Source organism: Ptychodera flava, chromosome 16 (genome assembly GCF_041260155.1).
Source record: "Ptychodera flava strain L36383 chromosome 16, AS_Pfla_20210202, whole genome shotgun sequence".
Classification (NCBI taxonomy): domain Eukaryota; kingdom Metazoa; phylum Hemichordata; class Enteropneusta; family Ptychoderidae; genus Ptychodera; species Ptychodera flava.
The window spans coordinates 4436492-4458817 of record NC_091943.1 but is presented as its reverse complement, the minus strand read 5'-3'; the positions used below and the strand labels follow the sequence as shown (position 1 = coordinate 4458817).

Sequence of the window (22326 nt, the reverse complement as noted above, 5' to 3'; positions counted from 1 at the left end):
AATCAGTCATTGGATCACCAGATTGACTGATATCTAAATTAACAGTTACACTGTTAATTGTGTAATACGTTAACATCGTTTATTGTAATACTTTTATACGATACGTTTGTCAGTAACTGATTTGTCTACGTCATTACATTGCGCCAATCAAAAGCGTCTGAGAAACATCATCCTGCGTTCTTATAAATCTTCGAGTTAGCACAACCAAGATGCTACGCTGTAGAAGGAAATGCTGTAACTACTACGACTCTAGGATTTGCTGGACGAAAAGCTGTTAGTATGAATCGTTCATAAATACCTAATTATGGTAAAAATACCTCAAGAGCGGTATTGAGCTTACAAGATATGTTTCAAAAAGAGGCTACAAGTCGATTACTTCATACGTTGAACTGCTAGTCGTTGTTTGACTGTAAATTTCCTCAACTATGTTCGATTTTAATTACTGTAACCAACACTGCAATATATTTTTGGTGACAAACTGCATGGTCACGGCAGCAAGTGACTAAAAAGGAATAAATTTGGAATCCAAAATGTCATCACCAACGGAAACTTAAATACAAAAGAAAGTCAAGACAGCTTCTTGGGATAAATTTTCTTCCAGATAATTAGTTTTCATAATTTCACGGTGGAAGAAATTCAAAATAAGCTTGATAGTTCCAATAATATAGGTAAAAGTAATTTACTGTAATTTTCCTCTCGACTGGTGCGCTGTGATTGACAATACATACATTTTTCTGTCAATCTACAAACATCTATGCTGTAACGATGCGATGAAAGAGACACACTCTGAACTTAAATTTTAAATTTAAGGACAGGCAAAACTTTCTTGAAAGGCGCATATTGTCACCTACGATTGCAACTTACGCGACTTAGCCTGTCTTCCTTATACTTTTATGATTTTGAAAATCCTATTAATTTTCCAACCATTGAACCGATGCCTTTTGACGTCATTGAGTGCATTCCAGCAGAAAATTGAACATTTCTTTATTGAAAAAAATAATAATCAATGATCACATTGCCACCGTAAGTTGTCAACCTAAAGCTACATTTCAACCGTTCGGCGCATCGATCTAGGCCCATAAAAGAAATTGCTTTTTTTCTCGTATTTCCTATCAAAGCAAAAACAGTGCTTTAACTGGTTGAATTTATCAGCAATAATATTGAGTAGTTTCTCTGTTACATTGGAATAACAGTTTCCTCTTTATAGTATCGGCATGATATCTTGAATGCTTCGTTTTTAGACTAGAGATCCCGAATGTATTTAGATAATTATTTATTATTAACATTGGTTTTGTTCCAGAAAGTTTGCATATAATTTTCAAATCGAACATGAAACGTATTGTTAATTACACTGATACTTTTCTCATCCAATCACTACTTGTAACTCTGGATTCATAAATTCCACATTTTATTGGCAAGCTCCATGGAGTGGACGATCGGACATGATCACATACGTCACGATACTTGAATCGTGCGGACGTCACCGAGTTTGCTCTCGTTATGCCCAATGAACCACGGTCAATAGAAAGATATCTTTTTTCAAATAAAGGTGGGTGACCTGTTGCTAGTCCTATGTACCTTTGGTTTCTTAAGGAAGTGATGGTCGCGAAGATAGGGGAACACTTTCCTAAATATTAGCCTGAACACTTTCAAGGTAAAGGGTGGATGTGACGGTGGAATACTTTGCCGATATTGATACGTACTATCTCAAGGAATGGGAGCAAGATGGGGAATACTCTCTAAATATTCGTCTGCGCAATCTCACAGTAAGGGCTGGGGCGAGAAAATACGTCCTCCATGTTTGTCTGTGCACCCTGGCAGTAAGGTGGGTTCAACATACGGTTTTTCGCTTTCTGTTCAGTTTAGTTTCCGCTGTTTGTTCAGTACACACGCATTTCAAATGTCACTGTAGCCATTGTCCTCAAGTGCCTAAATTAAACTTTCAAGCATTACCGTAGTAAATCAACAATGCAAAGTTTGGAACTAGCGAAACAAATTATCCAACATTTTGCGATATTTGCAATTCAAAATGGCCGCCATCCCTGTGTTAACTCTATGGGGGAAAATCAAATTTTCGAAAAATTAAAACGGTGAAGGCTTTTCTTTCTTCAAGAGCTTTAAAATGATCCCTCACAAGTGGTATATCAGAAAGGAATTGTAGAAATTTGAGAGTCCGAATATCTGTCCCCGAGGTGTGTTCTACCTTAAGTTTCATACATCTATAGCAATCCTAGTTTTATATATATATATATATATATATATATATATATATATATATATATATATATTATATATATATATATATATATTATATATATATGTATATATGTATATATGTGTGTGTATATATATATATATATATATATATATATATATATATATATATATATATATATATATATATTATCCTTGATTCATAAAAGGTGCTAGATCACATTATTTATGTGGTCGTAAAAAGGGTAGTTTACAAGTTCGAAAATAATATTTTTTTTTTATGTCGGCACACCCAGATCTACTTAGAATATTGCTTTATCAGATTGAATCTATCAGCTCATGATTTATTTTGAATTATATCAAGTTTTTCAATCAAACAAAGACTTTGTCTCTTAGATAAAGGAGACAGCTGACTGCTCTCGATGTATTAGATCATGATACGTGTATATCAAAATAATGTATCACGATTGTTCTGCGATTCAAACTTTGATGTCGAAATATTGCACGTGATTAGCGTGGCTTATCAACTTATCTGTCGATGTTGTCTCTGCCTTCAGACAACATACACAGCTACTCCCTCGGTATCGCTGACGTAATTCGAACCCGTTATCCGAATTATCATTTTAGTTGCCATGGCAAAGTAGTTATTTCAAAGAAACTTTCTTTCACAGGTCGGTTGCATTTCTGGTCTCGAGTCCGTCTGTGATGTGAAAAATTCCGTACACAAATTCTTGCACTGTTTGATATATCAACCTCTCGATGTAATGACATGCAGTCATCAAATATTCTATCTGATGTAATACCATGTTAAACCTGACCTGCGCGTTGGCCATACTGACAGAAGGATTTAAATTCCATTGGGAATCGTTTGCTAACCCTTTGAGTGATGATGACGATTTCAAGTTGTATCCTGGAAAATAAATCTCAAACATCAAAAATTATTTAAGCCGAACAACGAGAATTTTCGCGTAATGAGTCAGAACATTGATATTTTGACATTAAATTATGCATGGTAGACATAAATCATACAAGTAGACATTTCAAAAAATGAATCTTCATTTTTAAAATTCTTCCATGCGTCCGTTTTTCTCGATATGTCAGTAAAACATCAAAATGTAGTGATGATATTACGCGACTCAGTGTATATTCAATGATTTCTTTGTGAAATAGTGCCCTCTCAAGTCTCAATCCGCCATCTTGAATGGGTTGTATATGTGCTTTCCAGTTCACAATCGAGGGTTAGAATAAAATACATGTATTACTATTCTGGCTTCGAACTTTCGAAAGATATTCGGCGAAATTGTAAGGGTTTAAAACAGTGAAAGGTTACAATAACGAAAGATATCTGAAGAATATAGAAAGATATCCGGCGAAATTGTAAGAATTTAAAACAGCGAAAGGTTACAATATCGAAAGATATCGGCGGAATTTCGAAAGATGTCGGGGAACTTGTAAGAATTTAAAACAGTGAAAGGTTGTCACAACTTTTAGCCAGTACAGGCCAGAGATGATAAACAAGTCTTCGATGATACTGTATTGTCTTTCGATAAACACGGCTTCTAGTCTACATTTCTATTAGCTTCTTACTTGTTTCTCAATAAACTGTATAATCTGCCCATCATTTACATTAAATACAATACTTACATCTTTCAAAACGTCTCTTGTACCTATTGCTATCAGTAACAATTCTGATCAGATGTAGGCCATACGTGCAATACTAGCCTGGAATTGCAAAGCTCACGTGGGGTATAATTTCTCCTGTATTGAAAGTAAACCCGATAGCTGATACGTGTTTAAAAACTTCACCGAGAATAAAAGGTATAACGAGCTTATCGTAATATTTCTTTAAAGATTTTTTTTAGATTGCAACCTATTCAAGCACCTTGCGTAAATCTTGAAATTGCCATGGATAATACCGGCAGTTTAATTAACGGATTAAGAGCTTTCAAGATGAAAAATGAAATGCAGTTGTGAAAATATTATGACAGATTAAAATATCAAGTAAAGATACTTCAAAAATAGTCTTTTACAAACTAATGCCAGTGTAGATTTGACACTCCTGTTAAAAGCGGAAGTTTTTCTCATTATTGACATTGTGGTCACATGGTGTCTTCTAGCTTCCCCATTGGCTGTTACGCCACTCCTAGCACTGACAGCTGCTATATATCATTAGAGTAACCTTCGCCCTTATTTCAGCACGGACGTAATTCCGTTCTGAAAATATTGGTTGGGGGCTATTTCTTATTTTTAAATTCATTTACTTATCATGTAGTGGTCGAGAAACAAAGTGTGGCAATGACGGTATTAAACAGAAATTGTTGATTTTCTCGGACATTTCATTTCACTATTTTGATTTCACTGGCATTAGATTAACTTATTCTACTAGTACGTCAAACAATAGAATCTATTGTTCTTTATGATTTTGACTGAGATTTACATCTCTCTGCCAAAATAGTGAAATTGATTCCCGGTAATGATAGCTAACGCTTTCACAGGACATTCCTCACTAAGTGGGAAAGCATGTTATCTGTTCCTTTTAAAATTTTGTGTTCACAGGGTAAGAACATTAGCTCAATTTAATGGTTAGAAAATTCGCCCTCTAGCGTGGTCTTGGGCTATGAGAGTTTGTGACCCTTGGATTGTGTGCATTGCGTGACAATAAACTTGTAGACGTCACTTCTTTTTATTTTGAATAATCACGAGATAACTTATAAACTTAATATGATATAAGAGCTAGTAACGTTGAACTATTATTTGCAAAAAATGTAGCATGATACAGGCAGTATCGTTAGAAGGAATATCTTTCGAAATAATCCTCTTTATCTAAAACACGCAAAGTGTATCTGGAGACTAAGGAAGCTTTAGACTAGAACCTATAATATCCTTTCATGGTGTCATTTCTACGAGATCTTCACGCCTACAGTCTGGCGTTCTGGATTTCCAAGCAGACTTAGCATATCTCTTGCCATATGGTTTTAAGCGTTTGCACAAAAAGAATGAAAGATATCTGCATTTATCTCTCCTATTAGCGCGAAATTTAAGTTCCGGATTGGTAGTAGCGTGGCACGTCTCAGGCAGAGATACAGAAAATCCCCTTGTCTGGTGTTGCTGTGCGTGGAGAATGACCTGGCGATAACAAAGTGACGTATGCATATGAATAATGTAATAATACAGGGCTAAGGTGACATATTTTTTCATTCTGTTTTTAAGGGTCGTTCAACTCGCCATGAAATCTCACCGTTGAGATCACTTCCAAGTACCTATAAATTGAAACGCCATCTCTTGTCCAAAAGTGTTGATATCACCAAAAAAATGTCAAAAACAGGTCGGCAAATACAAATGTATTCAATTATTTGCAACTTAAGGCAAGGAAACAACTGATACCTCGTGTTCCGAATGTCGAACGGTAAATACTTAAACCGAACTTGTTGCACAGTAATTTGGTGTCAATCATAGTTAAAGACAAACCGGTCGTTTGGAGGCATTCAGCTATTTACATCGCTAGCCAATTGAAATCCCGGGAACACAGGAAATGAAACAGTGTCTTAACAGCGAAAACCTTGAATTTTTTTTTCTCCTTGAGACAACAATTCCATCGTTTTAAGGACACTGGTATCTTGTGGTGCTCATAATGTTCTCCCGAAATAAAAACTGCATGGATGGGTGTATGAGAACCAGCTGTGACTACTCAAGATGGTTTCATGAGTAAATAGAAATATTCACTGTCGAAATGAAAAGAAATATTTATTTCATAAGGGCCGGGCATGATGAAATAGTTTTAGACATGACGATATTGCTTGCTTCTAGGTATGAATGTATGTACAAAACATATCATTCTTTGAAACCTTTCGAGGTTTCCTGATCACATGATTAAAACTCGTTTTTTTTTTTTAATTTGGATTCGAATTATGTGCTGTTTTAAGAGAATTACAAACTAGAAAGAAGGCAGAAAGAACAAGTAAGTATACAAAATTGTACGACATTAACCGATCTATTCGATTAGTGCAAAAATTAGACGCTGTCAAACTGTATGGTGATTATTGTGATCGATTCTTCCATCTATTATTTGAGTAATTGGTTTTAATTGGCATCTTGGTATCACATGATTTCCCGTCAGTGATATCAATCCATAGTATGGAAATTCCCTACAGTATCTAACGCTTTCGCGATGAGTTATTCAAATCAGTATCTCCTAAATTTGACGGTCCGTTGGGATGGCACGAGTCATGGCTATCGGAGATCAAATGTGTTGATTTTTTTAAACAAAAGTTCATAAATACGTAAGTGGTCATGAGGATGAGATTGAAAAGATTAAGCCACTGCTTGTCGAGAATCTAAGGTAAAATGCGCCCGAATTAAGATCTACATATGTCAGTGGACGTTTCAATTTGTAAGTTTAGTAGATCAACCGTGAAATAGAAATATGAGAGGCCGTCTTAAACGAGCCGAGCATGTACAGACAAGCACTGCGTTCAGACTTCACGGAAACTACGTATTGGTTGAATAGTAAACTCTGTTTCCGATTCATTCACCAAGTTATAAAGAAAACACCGTCTGGCAAGTCAAATATTGACGTTATTTTGCTGAAGCAGATTTTTCAACCATGGGGGCTGCTTCGACAAGTAGCCTTCACTCAAGTGATTACCCAATGGAAAGATAGTACATTGACAGTGGTCAGAAAAACGGGAAAAAGGGAACTCCTTAATTTGATACAATCTCGGCCTCATTAGCTGTTATGACCTTTTCATTGCGTATATTTCGTCTGACCTAGTTGTTTTGAGTCGTCTGATCAGTCGTTTTTGGCGCGAAAAGCACGATGTGATTGACTACAGGGATTATATATCACAATACCCCAGAGGGTCAAATTTACTGTAATCAACTCATCTTACAAATACCGATGACGTCATTCCAAAGTAGTGGAAGAGCTAATTATATTCATTGCATTTTATGACGTCAATTTGCTTTATTTATAAAATAAAAGAGCCAAAGGATTTAAGCAAAACTTGAAATAATCTCCGTGGAGTAATTCAGGCGAACTTTGAGCGGTGTACAAATTATAACTTATTATTACATAGATGATGAGGGCATTTTTTCCAACATCGTTCAACTTTGTGACAAGTCAAACAATGTTTGTTAAGAACCGCTAGTTACATGTGATGAATGTCGTCGAATGTCACTCAATTGTATTGTATGATCCATTCTATCTCTCTATACGTCTGACTGAACACATCAAAATCTTCATCAAATTGTAGGTATTTTACTCCATTTATTTCTTACTGCCTGAGTCACTTTTCTCATCAGACGTCAGGGTAACCTCTCACAAATTCAGTATGACCTAATGTTTCCCCCAAAAAATCCTTCAATCCATTCCAAACCTCCATTCTTATAAATCTCATTTATATCATTTTAGGTAGTATGCGCCTCGAAAGTGGACGACTTAAACTTTTGCTCAAACTTTCCTCAAGGAATCCTTCAATCATTCTCTTTCAAAATCAAGAATAAAAATCGGAGGTCAACGTGCAAATTTTGGTACCAGAGAAACAAATTACCCAAGATTTACCTATATTTAAAATTCAAAATAGCCACCATCCCTGTATTAGCTCTATGGAGAAAAATGAAATTTTTGAATTTCGAAAAACTAAGCCGGGAAAAAGTTTTAAAATGAACCCCAACAAGTGCTATATCGGAAAAGGATTGTAAAAGTTTCAGAGTCCGAATATCTGTCCACGAGGCGCGATCTACCAGAAGCAAACCTATCACGGTACCAATTCTTTTTCTTTCGTAACTATTGCATCCTGGGACTTGCTGTTAGAAAGCGAGGATTCCATGTCAAACTGTGGAAGTTCCTTTTCAAGGCAAGAAAACGTGTGATGAATTCCGCGTCAGCGTACAATTATTTCTGGGAAGACCTTCAGTTTGTACATCCATACTTTATGTGTTTCAAGTGATGAATATACATGTATCATTGGCAGTTGAGGATGAAACCTTTCCTTGAAGTTCATTTACAAATGATAAAAGTGGAAAGGATTGGTTGTGAATTTTGTGTGATAACACATCAACCTCGGAATAGGTCTCACGATAGGTATTAACATCTAATTGCATTAACCTTGGGATTATTAAAAAAAACCTGTTCGACACGAGCAAAGCGACACAAAAAAAAACATTTTGTTCTATTTCTATGGCGTGATACAAAGTCAAAATTAAAAGTTTGTGACGTCACAAGAGACCAACCCCCGCCCTCAATGGTTGACAATTGCCTTTCAACCGTATTCGGTTGTCTGCGTGTTATTTAAATAAATCGTTTTGACGCCGATGTCTACGTGAAACAATGCTTGTACTGGCAGGAATCGTCGTCATTAATGGTTTATGATGATGTTATACCCTTGACTTTCATACATAGAACTGCTTTCTCCGTCCGCTAAAGTTTGACAAGTGTGTGTTAAACTCGCCTGTGAATTTGATTTGATTTTTTACTAGTTGATCGAACACAATGACTCTGCTCATACAGAAAAAAATGCTATGAAATGTTTCGTTTAAATCTAAAACGTATGATTAATTCGGTTTCCTGATTGGAAGCGCATAAATTGAACATTTCGCAAGGTAAGGAAATTAGTCATGCGAAAAATGAAGAGAAGTGAATATGTTACACGACGGAAACTTGTTACCGGTAGATTCGGATTTCACACGCGACAGACTTGATTAAGACACTGAATATACTTTATAATAATAATGATGGAAGCAACATTGACGACTGAGATGTATGATAACGATTAGACCAAGACCACTATTGCAACCTATTTACGGACAAAAATTTAGTCGAGGCGTACCCGTCGTCCGTGTTTTTTCCCGTACAAGGTAGTATTCGTCATACGATTTGGTGTTCAACATTTGGGCAGTAACATTTGAGTGATATCATTATCAAATTGAATTTTGACGAAAAAAGTTACACTGGTTCATGCATTTAGGAAGGTTCAACTATGAATTATATCTTTGTTTGGACTTGATTTGAAGTTCAGACATCAAGGTAAAGTTCACAGATCAAGGTGAAGTGGTATGTCGATACATTTCATATCTGGTGTAAACTTTTAAGATACATTTATTCGTCTGTCAGAATCGATGTAAGAAATCGAGGATAACTCTGTGCATGCGCACTTTGAATTAAACATTAGTAAATATTGCATTTATTGCAGGTTTGTTCAACGCATTTGTGACTTTGTAAACATACGCCAGAAATGAACAAACGGGAAAGTGGCGATGTTTCAAATGTTATGGCCATTGCAATGGGTTGGGAGGAAATGTTCTACGCCGCAGTAGCGCGGAGTAATGTTGCTGGTCACGTGACCAGTAGAGTTGTTTTACTCATCCATACGTCTGTGTCCATGACTCCATTTTAAACGAAACTGGAGAAAATGCTTTCTACTGGATAGGGTGAGCGGATTTTGGTAAAGACGGCGATACAGTTGCAATCCTCCACTTTTGAAAGACATGGTTTTATTCTTTGAAAAGTTTCAAACTCTGCCCAGTCGCTATGGCAACAGTTCCTTCAACGTCAATAAATGACGCCCTGCATCAATAGGCTTATTTAAAAGGACATAAATGATAAATTTGCCTCTACCTAGATCCTAATAGCTGATCCAAATATTGAAAATAAGGAATAACGCTTCCTTCAAATCATTGGTACTCATTTGATAAATGTCTCTCGTGTAATTTTCTTGCTAAAAGATGTTTCCGCGAAATCTAGTTCGTAGACATGTATTGGTTTCTGTCAGTGAATGATCACAAGGTAGAGTTAGAACTTCCAAATTAATCACGGTCGAGATTATCGCTGAGTATTCGCGAAAAACCAGAATACATGTATACAATTACCTTGTCTAATCTATGGGATTTCTAACAATCACGATATTGGGAGGTTGGGGATTTACATCGTGTTCTTTCCACACACAAAGCGAATCACTGTGGCACTTCCATAAAACTGTTGAAGTGAAGTAGTTTCAATTCTGGCGACAGGAGAAAATACAAACTACTGGACAGGGTTTTATTGATGAGAATTCCATATAAGCTTACCTACTTGTCGAAATGATTTTTCAATGACAATATAACAGAACGATGAGGAATCGCTTGTCTTTATCAATTTCTTTTTGTCTTGTTGCATTCTTTCAGCTTGTCCTTATTGCAATTCTTATGGAATGGAATGCTTCCTGCATGGATGCGCGAAGGACTTTGTTCTTTCCTCGATACAAAAGACACTTTTTTCATACTCTTTGCAAAAACCGTTTACATTTTACGGGAAAAAAACAACAACTTTGCCATGGCAAAGACGCACTGGGATTTGCAATTTTGAAACCTGCATTGGTCCGTGAAATGAAACACAAAATTTCTATCACTTCGGGTAATTAAGAACGGTCAGTTCGATGGTTGTCGCGAAGATTAAGCATGCCATATATTAAAGTCAAGTCGCTCTCTCTGAGAAAATATCTTGCGGTGACTTGGTAATTTGAAACCCGATTATTATAAAACTAGAAAAAAATAGGTATCGATACTTTTCGATATAAAGAGTATAGTAGACCCGTTGACAATGTAGTCATGGATGGGTAATTCAATCTGCGAGCACTCGGTAGTATCTTGGTCCCTACCTTGAAAGCAAACTGATGAGGCTGTCTTGGAAGTCGTGTGTGGACTTTTAACGTTTACGAGAGTGCACACAAATTTTTAAATGAGCGAGAGAGTAAGATTGGAGAGTCACTACAATTTGAAGGTTAAACTTTCTCATCGATTTAGTAACTGTCGCTGAAACAGTAATGTTTGCATTAATTACCATGACCCCTTGTAATTACTAGATGACAGTCAATTGTTTCAAGAAAGACCTTAAACTCACAAAATGATAATTTCTGCGACACTGTCGAGACAACGTGTAGATTTCCGTATATTGATATCCGTTAATCCATGGAGGTTGTCTAAATTGAACTTCGCAGACTTCTTCTGTTCTATATCTTAGGTTGAGTTAATTCGATAAAAGTCTGAAATGCTGGAATGAAAGTAATTTATAACTAAAGTCACTTATCAAGTTCGCCATTTCCAATTGCACGAAAGGCTGACAGAGAGAGAGGGTCGGATTTTGTTAAAATTGTGTGAAAACCATCGCTAAAAGTTCAGTCCTATTACGCTAAAATAAAGTTTCACTTACCTGTGGATATAGGCAAATGTTGCCGGCTAGTCTGGGTTCCTGTCTCGCTGACAACGCAAACCGTTAGCTCTGGATTACACGTTCACAATTGCCGACTCTGAAATACTCGGCTGCGTATTGGCTTATCTAGGCTGTCAGCGACTAACCAAGAGTGGGGGATGTGCGTAGGAGTTTTCACGTAAGTAAATATGAGGCAGGCCTGGGTCTAGTAATTTACGTATGAAATGCAAAATAACACAGCCCTCAATGTCACTCTAATTATACTTGTGAGTTTAAATCTAGCTGTTTCGTCTTCTTTGTTCTCTTACTAAATGTTTGTTTGAAGTAACCACGTGATATAAAACCTAACTACCTGCTTGTTGTACGTTCTGTGCAATCATTGGTCGACAGAGGGGGACATATTAGCATTCATAATTCATATGTGTGGTGTCCTTTCTTTCAGTGTCAGACCGCTTCGTTGGAGGGAGATGCGATTGTGTTGCCATGGTCACGACAAAATTCTCATTATGTGTGACATTACCACTGACGTTTGCTGACGACGATCTTTTTGGTCGATTGTTATAGAGTTTTACTTAAGTCGGACAGAGTGTTCCCAACCAGAAGAGATTGTGTCTGCTGTGTTCAACCACCGCATTACTGCCATCATTACATGAATGAGTGTAATAATGAATATATTAGTCAACATCCTACGGCAGTAAATAACTACAATCTCACCGGCTTTTTTTAAGGAAGGAAATGAAAATTTATCGTAAACTTAATCGAAGCAGTGAACATGACATTTCTTCATTCAGCTTTGGTATCAAACTACGCTCATGTGAAGTCGAACACAGCGGTTCTCGGCTGAAGTGTCGACAAATGTTGGAAAATGGTTGACTCACATATATTGGAGTCAATCGACGGTCCGAACTGTTCCGTCAGCAAACATGTGTTTTATCTGTCTTCAATGCATTGCGGTGTTCAAGGCTAACATGCCAAACAGGCATCAAAGCCTTGTTGTGACAGACTCAGGATGGCTAACATTATCAACGATTTCTCGATACACTGCCCAGCATTACAACTCACGGTTCAAGTTTTGCAAAAGAAACTAGTGTAGACATGTCGAATCGAATACGGTGCCTCGGTAAGTTTATTAGAGGACGCCAAGAGGTCGTTTTGCCGTTTATGTCAGTGCGAAAGGGCAAGATGAAATCAAATCATCTCATAAAAAGTCAGGAAGACGATGACCTCTTCCTCAGACCTTGGAAAGACATGGTTAGAAAATTAATTGATACGATCGGTATGTTAAAAAACAACAGCTTTAAAATTTCAATGTAATCCGAAGGAAGTAACTTTCACTTAGTAACTTTTTTTCATGACATGCTTCTGCGATTAATGAAAACGATTAACGTTTTTTCTGAGAGTATTAGAACGCAAATCCGCCTACCTAGCTGTCTGGCTAATCTGTAAAAGCTGTTTTTGAGATTCATGAACTCAAATATCCGTCATAAAGACAGAATATGAAGAAAACCTTGAGGACTGTGACGTAGCTGATTGTCAATACTTATTTGATAGTTTTTCTTTTTCTTTCACCCGCTTTGAATAAAAATATTAAAATCTTCCAAGCTTAAGGGTACAGGGGTTAATGAACATTTCAGATGACAACGTTCGTATTGTATACTAGCGACATTATTGCAATGTGCATTGTGTGGCATGTGGGGGCATGAGTTGAGTTAGTTAGGTTTTGGCCTCTGATGGTACTGAAAGAGTCTGGTCCGGGGGCAAGCTTGGGAGTTCCCTGCGAGATTTTATATGCTTGGGACTGATGAACTGAGGATTTTGCCGATATTATTCGGCTTAGACATCTCGTGAGTGCTTTTTGCGGTGGATTTTTTTTTTGCGTAGGTTCATCGTTTGAATGTCCGTTATGCAAGCATGGTATGGGGTTTCTTCTTTGCGAGTTCTCCTTGTGTTTGACATTTCGGTGTGTAGTGTTTGTATAAAAGTTAGAAGACGAGTTTATGTTTGCTATGACAGGGCCACGCTGGGTTGTGGACTAATGGATGCTAGTTTGTGGACCAATGGACCCTAGATTGTGGACCAATGGACGGCGAAAGGTGTCTACCACAGTGCGACATGCAGGGTGACATGTATTCTTAGGATGTTCAGATGTCAAACTGGTGTAAATATGATAAAATGCAGTTAAAATTTACAAATGTAGTTTCGACTTCTGATTCCTATGCCGATAGTAATTGATGACAGCTTATCGAAGCTGACTGATGATATTTGATTGTGTTTTAATGTCTGATACCATGGCATACAGGTGAAATTGTCTAGCGTTTAGGTGCATTGAACCGTAGTTTAAGTCGAGCGCTATGTCTCCACCTTTCGAGTTACGATACAATACCTGAAAAGTATTAGAAAGTATACATTGGACATATAGATACATACATACATATATATACATACACTTACAGACATGCTCTCTCTCTCTCTCTCTCTCTCTCTCTCTCTCTCTCTCTCTCTCTCTCTCTCTCCACATATACACACATATATTTCTGTGTTTCTCTCTGTCTTTGTCTGTATATCTGTGTGCCTCTCTGTCTGTGTGCCTGTATGTCTCTGTGTGTTATCACATACACATATGTATGTATGTATGTATGTATGTATGTATGTATGTATGTATGTATGTATGTATGTATGTATGTATGTTTACTTTAAGAGACCTATCTCAGCTACTGAGATATTCAAATAAAGATGCCTCTCCCTGGACGTTACAGGTCTTCTAATATGGAAGATCTTAAAGTGTCTTGTTAATTATCATATGGGGCATTTAAGAGTCTGTTTATCTTCGTTTGAGAAAGAAATGACATGAGCTCGTTGCAGATGTGGTGAATCTGGACAAAGGCATCTAGTTACCGACTCCCGGTGATCATTGAGGAAGTCTTGGATTTGATTTGTGATTCCTCTGAAAAGCCGTCAACAAGGTTGGTAAAAGAGTAACAATAGATTTGAGACATCGATTATTATTTATGTTTAGAGATGTGAAAACGATATCGCTTTCGTCTGGAAAGTTTGTTCGGCGTTGCTTCTTGCCGTTCCTTGATTACAAATCTAAAGTTGTCTCTCTTTCCGAAATGTTGACTCCTATCTGAAATATAATGACTGGGTTCCTAGATGTCACTGGCTCCTTTTATGAAGCTTACAGAGTGTTTTCTTGACTTGTATTATGTTGCTTATTGTGACGGCGACAGAAAGTTTTCTGACAAATTGTTAAGTGGAAAAAACAGTTTCAAGCTTAGTTAATGCATTTTGGAACATGGACGTAGAAATTTCACTTGTATTATCATCAGCCGAATATTTTGTTTTCACGCGAATGAAAGCAATGGTTTCCACATGTGTGCACGCTGTAAAAATCTGCGTGACTGTTCGTTTTGTCTTTTGACATGAAGATTCTGCAGATGAACTTTTACCGCATCGCAAATCACCTCATCAGGCGAGCCAATGCTACAAATAATGCACAAGCCAGGATTTGTGATACACTTCCTGGATTTTATTGCTCCAGGTGATAATGCTATTCCTTGCCATTGTTTGAAGATTGATGGCACGTTTTGTGATACGACACTGGCAAACGCTTTGTCAAGATATTTCCCAATAGTGTACGCCACACTTACTTAACCATGGCTGTCTGCAGGCTAGGTGACCCTTGCTGCTCTTATATTTACCAATGCCAAATCTTGTACAAATAAACGCGCCAAACGTGCAAAAGAAAGCTCATTTTTGTAAACTATCGTAAATGCGATTCTTCAGTGTTGAAAGCCATGGGCACAACCTACTAAAGCATACTTGGGACACATACTTAATACTCAGCTGCAAGCAATATCGATTTTGTGTCATTGCATGTACACGGTCACTGTAGATAAAGCATTCCAAAGCGATTTACTATTATTTCATCAAATATTGACAAATGAGATGACAAAAATCACACGATTTTAACATTTATCTCAGGATACATTCCATGCTGTTGCCATGAACTTAATCTCTCCTTAATGTACGGTTACGCAGTTTCTGTGCATAGAAACATTTCAAATTACGCAGTGTTAAGTTCACGTGCAATTATGGTCGAAACTTTGCCCATGTTTTAGACAACATCCTTCGGAAATTTCATCAAGACTGCACGATCTTTTGAGCCCTGGCGAAATCTTGCACGTGCTAGGATTTCTCTGTCACCATCAGTTCTCTTTGCCATCAACGCTGTTTGCTGACCGTAAGGGTCTGAATATTTCATGGAAGGTACAGTTCGATATTTCAGGTATTGCAAAATGTATAATGCCAACACCGAAAAGAGGCGAACAGAAAAAAGTATAAAGTTTACTTATGAAGTGATGTAATGCCAGTTATACCATGGGTTAGTTTTCCAAAATGCTGCACGATACCGATGACGCATACAACTAGCCAGACACACTTACCATGACGTGTCGAATAGGTGGACACAAAACTAATGACGTCTACACAAGTTTGTATACTCATTCAATCTCGATTGACGATCAGACAATCCACATGATTCAATCAAAGTCTCGAATTGTCACAATGTATGACGGAAATGATGGTCAGAGGGCGTAGTTAAATTTCCTGGGTTTGCATTTACCCTTGACCTGTGTGTGGGTGATGACCTTGATGGTGAAATGACGGTACCAGGATTTCCATCTGTTTTAGCCACATATAACGAACGCAAGGCAAAAACACTAGTCAGTTAAGCATACAATACACACGTATAGTTTCTTGCTTTCGTACTAACAAGGTAGGCATCGCTGCACACGAAAAAAAGTTTAAAAATGCGCAACTTTGATTCAAACTGAAAGTTTCTTGCTAGGCATACAGCAATCTATCGACACTAACTGATTGATGCATGAACTCTAACATATGAATATATATAACTTTCCAATCTCACCAAGTTCAACCATGGTGAAATTTCCAGGAATTCACACAAAATGTGTACGTCAGACAAATCTCCTTTCTTATCTGCTTTTCCTTTCATATGGCCGACTTGCGGTTCAACAATCCAAAATCTATTAACCGACTTTCAGAAAATAATCTACGCTTGTAAGACATCAACATCACTACAGTTCGCTACCATAAACTTACGAAATAGAAAGAATAGGACGACTAAGAGTCACTAAAAATGTATAATCAGCAAGTTAGTAAAATATTCGACAACATAAAAAGATTGTCCGCATACTGCTTCTTTGACACTATAGAATGATCCTGCAAGCGACGCTGATGAAGATAACAAATATATAAAAAGACGTGAGACTGGGAGAGACAGCAGAACTGTCCCGATTTCTGGATTGAGAGTTTGATTTAGGAAAACTATTAATGCATGTAAGAGTCAACCATATCCCCTTTTTCAAAAACATTTGACAGTCATGGTGTAATAAAGAACCTTTCAATGATACTTGATAATAATTGATTAGTTGATGTGCAGGCAGACGGTAATTTCTTGAGCAGTCAAAATTCTATTCAGAATGTGACAAAACTATCACAGCCTGGCGATAATCTTATCTGTTAGTCGTTAAGTATCAATACTGAGTTACATATTCATAATCGAAAATGTGTTTGTTACTTCACTAATACTGTTGGTCGCGATCCTCGTCTTTGTATTAGAATTATAACATCAATTTTCAAATGTGATATGTTCTGTGTTACAATATAGGATAATGTAGTTTTCACACAATACTGATACGTTGGTGTGCCACAAAGATTAACCTGACGTCTATGAGTACATCAACTCGTATCATTAATTAACCATAAGTCTCGTCACTTTAATGAAGAAGGTGTAAAGGCTAGAGTTCTCATAGTATTTGCTACTTGAATTGACAAAGAAGAATACCCTGAGGACTTACGCCTCGATGTATGACCGAGATCTGATGACTAGGTCAGGTGGCGAGGTCGTTGTTTGATGAAACCGAATTACCGATCGCTGATCGTTTGGTTAAAATCCAGCAACTATTCCAGCGGACTCGGCACAAATTATCTTTAATGTGTTTTCCGAACCTTCTCGTTATGGGCATTTCTATGAACGTTTCAAATATTGATTCGCCTTTTAAAGGCAGGGTGTCGTCGGAACTCTGCTCAAAGGTTGCCAGGGACCCCTACGACCGATGTAAACGCTGTATCTAGGGTACGTTGGCGATTTATAAAAGTTAAAACACACTTGTTAAAACGAATATCGTAAAATTTAAATGTTGCAGCCATGTTGATGTGATGCATCCATATATTAAGCATGAAATAAATTGTTTGTAAACAAGAAAGTCGCACATGCGCAGTTTCGACGACACCCTCTCTTTTAAATCAGCGGCAATTGAAAATAAATTTACATTAATTGGTATGAAACACACCAATAATAACGAAGTCTATGAATACACAAAATGAGAATTATATCTGGCATCAGCGATATCATAGGAAATAATGTTTTGAAAAGACAATCATGATACCTTATATTAACTAGTATAATTTCCCATCTTCAAATGAAAAATAGCAATTCAGGGGCAATGAAGCCAATGATTTCATCCGTTATTCTTTCTTTTGTTTGAATTTGACGTCAGTATAAGAGATACTCCACAACGGAATCGCATTTTAATTAACTTTTGAGAATTTATAAAATTAACAATCAGTAACGATCAGTCCATCGAAGCAGATCAGAAATCAGTGTTATTGCTACGGGCAATCGTCTGATGGTAATATAATTGTGTTTTATCGTTTAAATTTGTCGAGCCAAGTTCAGTTTCAAACGACACAGAGTGCACGAACACATCACATCCGGTTTGATTTGTCCTGTCATGTGATTTTGCACTGCAGTGCTATCGTAGAAGGTAATCAGACACCAAAGTTCATTTCTTCTTCATATTGACGTCTCTGAGAACTTCACCATTTGTGTCAATATGCCGGCTCCCCTTGGACATCATAAACGTTAGACCCGTTCAACAATAGTTGACATATCCTATGAATTGTGTTGAATGAAGATTTCACAGTTAGATACATCTCTTACAGCAGTGTCTGCCGTAAATCATTGTTTTCGGAATCGCTGAGTAAATCCTGACCCGATTAAACCCACCACAACTGATCAAATGTACTGAGACGAATACTTAGACAATGGAGGCTGTACTATGTCAATTCCAGCATCCGTTCTCTGCTATCACAGGACAGTCCAATTACGGAAATAATTACAGTTTACAAATGCACGAAAATTGATCAAATATACTGCCGTCAATTTGTCAGCGTTTTTTTTTCCCTTGAAACCACCTCCTGTGAACAATCAAAGCATTTGATTCTAGGATCTAATTCTTCATCTACCAAGTCAAAAGTTTTTTATCTAGTCACAAATTTTAATTTCCGGGGGAAATGGTTGGTTTCGGACCGATTCTACATTGATTAATCTTTTCTTCTGCCGTAAATTTCACTGTGAAGTCATAAGTTTCCTCGACACAACTTACAATATGCCTCTCCTAGCTGCGCCATTGTTAAAATGTCAGGGAAGCCACACCAGCACACAATTCTAGCGAAGTCGTGTTTGTGTTCAGAAAACCAAGATTTTTGCAAAATGGAAAGAGCGATTATACAACTTGGTAGCTTGAGTCGAAAACTACCTTCCTAATGCCAGTTTCTTCAGTCCACATTTTTGAGACTTTCGTTGACTTTTTGTGTTCCAAAACATAATAACTCGTTTGCAAAGTCACGAAACATGTTCACGTCATAGTGGTTTCTGTGGAAAAATTTTGCCTTTCGTTTTCTGAAAGCTTTGCAGAAAATTGTACTGAATTGTGAGGATCAATAACTTCAATTCTTTGCTGTCGCCTCGACGGAGCTAATGCCTAGAAATTGTACACTTACCCCATGCGATAATTTCTCTTCAGTCAAGTGTTGATAATGATCGAGTAGGTGCTACAAGCGCGGAAGCAAAGAGCGGAGTTATAGGGTAGTTAATCAAATATAGCACCCTAAAAGTAAGGAGAGTTGTCGAAACTCGTGCTGTAAATGTGACAAGCATTTCACATGCATTAGGTGAGGTGGTCGTTGAAATACTTCCCCAATCGTATGTTGAATGAGGCCTGCAAGGCAGTTATGTTAACAAATCCTTTAAGAGTCGTTCTGTTCTATGTTGAACCAATGTCAATTCACGACGTTTGGAAAAAGGCGAATTTTGATTATGACAAATTAGACGCAGGAACAAGATTGCTGAATTAAAGTATTGGTCTTGTGTTCATCAAACAGTGAATTAAAAGCAGAGCTGGAGAAAGCATATCGTCCTCACAGGATAGTAAACAGTCTTAAAATATTCTGAAAAAAATTGCACATGGTTCAAAATCATGGCTGTTTAATATTAAATTATTAAAGTTGAAATATTGAATGATGCGATCTCGCTGGATTGAAGAAAGTCAGCCGTCATACATCTCAGATCTACAGATTTAGATTTCTCTGTCATCAGTTGGTGTCTAGTAAAAAATGTGACTACTCCAAGTACCGTGAATAGGTTATGACGCAGATTCATGTGTATTGCTGTACATCTAAATAAGCTGTACGTTTGAAACGAAGACGGCCAATAGCAATTCTAATAGAACAGGATGAAAACTGCGAACCTTTCAAGAGATTCATACCAGATTCTCATTAATCATTTCAAGTGTCAATTGATTCACTCTGACGGCAACACAAAGTCTTCCCGCGCTCCCGAATGGATCACTATTGTCAAGTCTTTCTATCTCACTTGAAGATACCGTAAACCGATACTGCTTCCAATTTTCAACGAAAGAAAACACATTTTTCACAGCGGTGTCCTGAAATTACAGTTCATGAGCGATTGCAAGACAAGTAAAGTGCTCTGTTTTACCGTGGCACTACTATTTCAAGGCGACAGAATTATTGTGTTACCATGGAAACATGTAAAATCAATGAAGAGAAGAAGCGAAGAAGCGAAGAAACGATTTCAACATCATAAACACATCTTTTGCAACACAAAAGACAAAAAAGTTTCCTGACTAAACGTGATTGTGGCGGTTTGACTGTATTCAACATTGTCATTCACAATGCAAGTATCTTACAGCAGAAACAAGTTTAAACGCTGAGACGAAACTCAGTATTTTTTCTTCTGATTTCTATGTATTTCTTTGATGTCGGTATGGTGTAAGTGGGAAGACGAGCAGACCAAGTTATACTTTACAGCTGAAATCCGTGAAATCTTTCTGAGACCTTCAAGAATTTAGCAGGTGTTCCCTACTACTCATAAACCATTCCAACGCGTCATCGTTGCTATGAAAACCGGAGAACGGGAGAGCCAATATTTAGATGACCTGTAAAGCTCTGTACATTTCAATTTCTGGCTCACAAGAGCGTGCGCTATAAAGATGCATTTTTGAACAGAAGCGACTAATGCCGTTCACAATGAATCCTTTGACTGTTGATAGTCAGGTGTTCATGTGTGATATTTTGCCGTGTTTTATCTGGATTTCACAAAACTAGACCATTCCATCAATTCGAGGTATCTGTACAAAGAAAATGCATCATCAAAACTGCACAGTGCGATTACTTGACATTTTTTTCAATTATGGCACTAGGACATGTTTAACACGACTTGGCTATAGATATTGGATTCTGCAGTTTAACAACTAATGTTCGGCTTACGGCGCTTTTAAGACGAAAAAATAATGTGAAAATATATTGGAAGTCACGTCATGGACAGGGTTGACACTTGCAAGAGAATCAAAAGACGTACCGATGATACTGATGAAACAGCGAGAGAAGTTTCAAATAATGAGTCAATGATCCCTATGTTCACGAATCCAAACAATCCACGCCGAAGAAGCAGGACGCATTCGATGTTGGAACAATCTTGAAATGTTATACGAAGACAAACATACAGAATATTATCAAATTATCTAAAGGCTCAATCGGAATCTAACACGACTGAACAAATTAGTTTTATGAGTGGAGGGTATATGAAGAAAAGTGACGGAAGAATGAGAAAATGGTGCAAATCTAATGCCTGAGTATTTATCAGATATTGTGCGTTCTAATTCGAATTCGATGTGATGGACATTTTTGCGTTCATTGCAGTCGTAATTATTGTGGAGCAAGTATGGGAAAAGGTACTGTCGGGGGGGGGGGCAGTGTTTTGGTCACGTGATCATAACTTATGGAGACATACGTCAACAAAAGTCATGTATAAGTCATGTACAAGTCTGCATAATTTCTAAATAAGTCCGCATAAGTCAAGCAAGTTGCATGAGAAAATTGTGTTCTCCTGGAGTGATTGACCCTGGGCTGTAAGAAATGATCATGAACAAAACAAGTTTCATAGTACTATAAAATACACAGCATTGCAGAGACTCTTTCAATGTCAAGGGTATTCTTTTGCACATGATCATGCCAGAAATATTGTCCTGAGAAACATTATGGAATATTCGTTTTGGAATTTTATGGCATTTCAAGTTGAACTTTTCACATCACTCACATTTTCCTGGTAGCCGAAAGGAATAGGACATTTATCGTTGATCACGTGATGGTCACCTGATCAAAAACTCTCCCGGAAAGTACCCTTTCCCTCTACTGGAGCACCCTGAGTAATTTAAAAACAAAGCCTGATTAAGTGCATCGGATGATGGTAGACAGCAGAAAAAAGTTCAAATAAATAAATAAATATGTAAAGTGATTTATGAATTATCAGGTAAAGCAAAGACCCTCGAGGGTCTATGGGTAAAGGTATTACATCGGCAATGGAAGCAATTGAATGGAGAAGAAGAAGTACATGACAGTGGTGCACTTGTTTTTGGGGAAATCAAAATCTTCTCTTCAGTGGTCAAGGTGTGAAGAACAAAGTATATCGTGCAACTTTTGGATCAGCGAAACAACTAACGCAAATTTACTGGTATAGGAAATACAAAATGGCCGCCACTATCTGT

The 22326-nt window shown here is 37.3% G+C and overlaps 1 long non-coding RNA gene across 1 annotated transcript in view; it reads right to left on the bottom strand.

Annotated features, from left to right (window-relative positions):
* LOC139152576 (uncharacterized) overlaps nt 1-11732 on the bottom strand; it is a 40031-nt gene extending 28299 nt beyond the window's left edge. Inside the window, exon 1 of the long non-coding RNA XR_011556653.1 lies at nt 11399-11732. This is a non-coding gene — a long non-coding RNA (uncharacterized lncRNA). The remainder of the gene's footprint in view (nt 1-11398) is intronic.
* Between the last annotated feature and the right edge of the window lie 10594 nt (nt 11733-22326).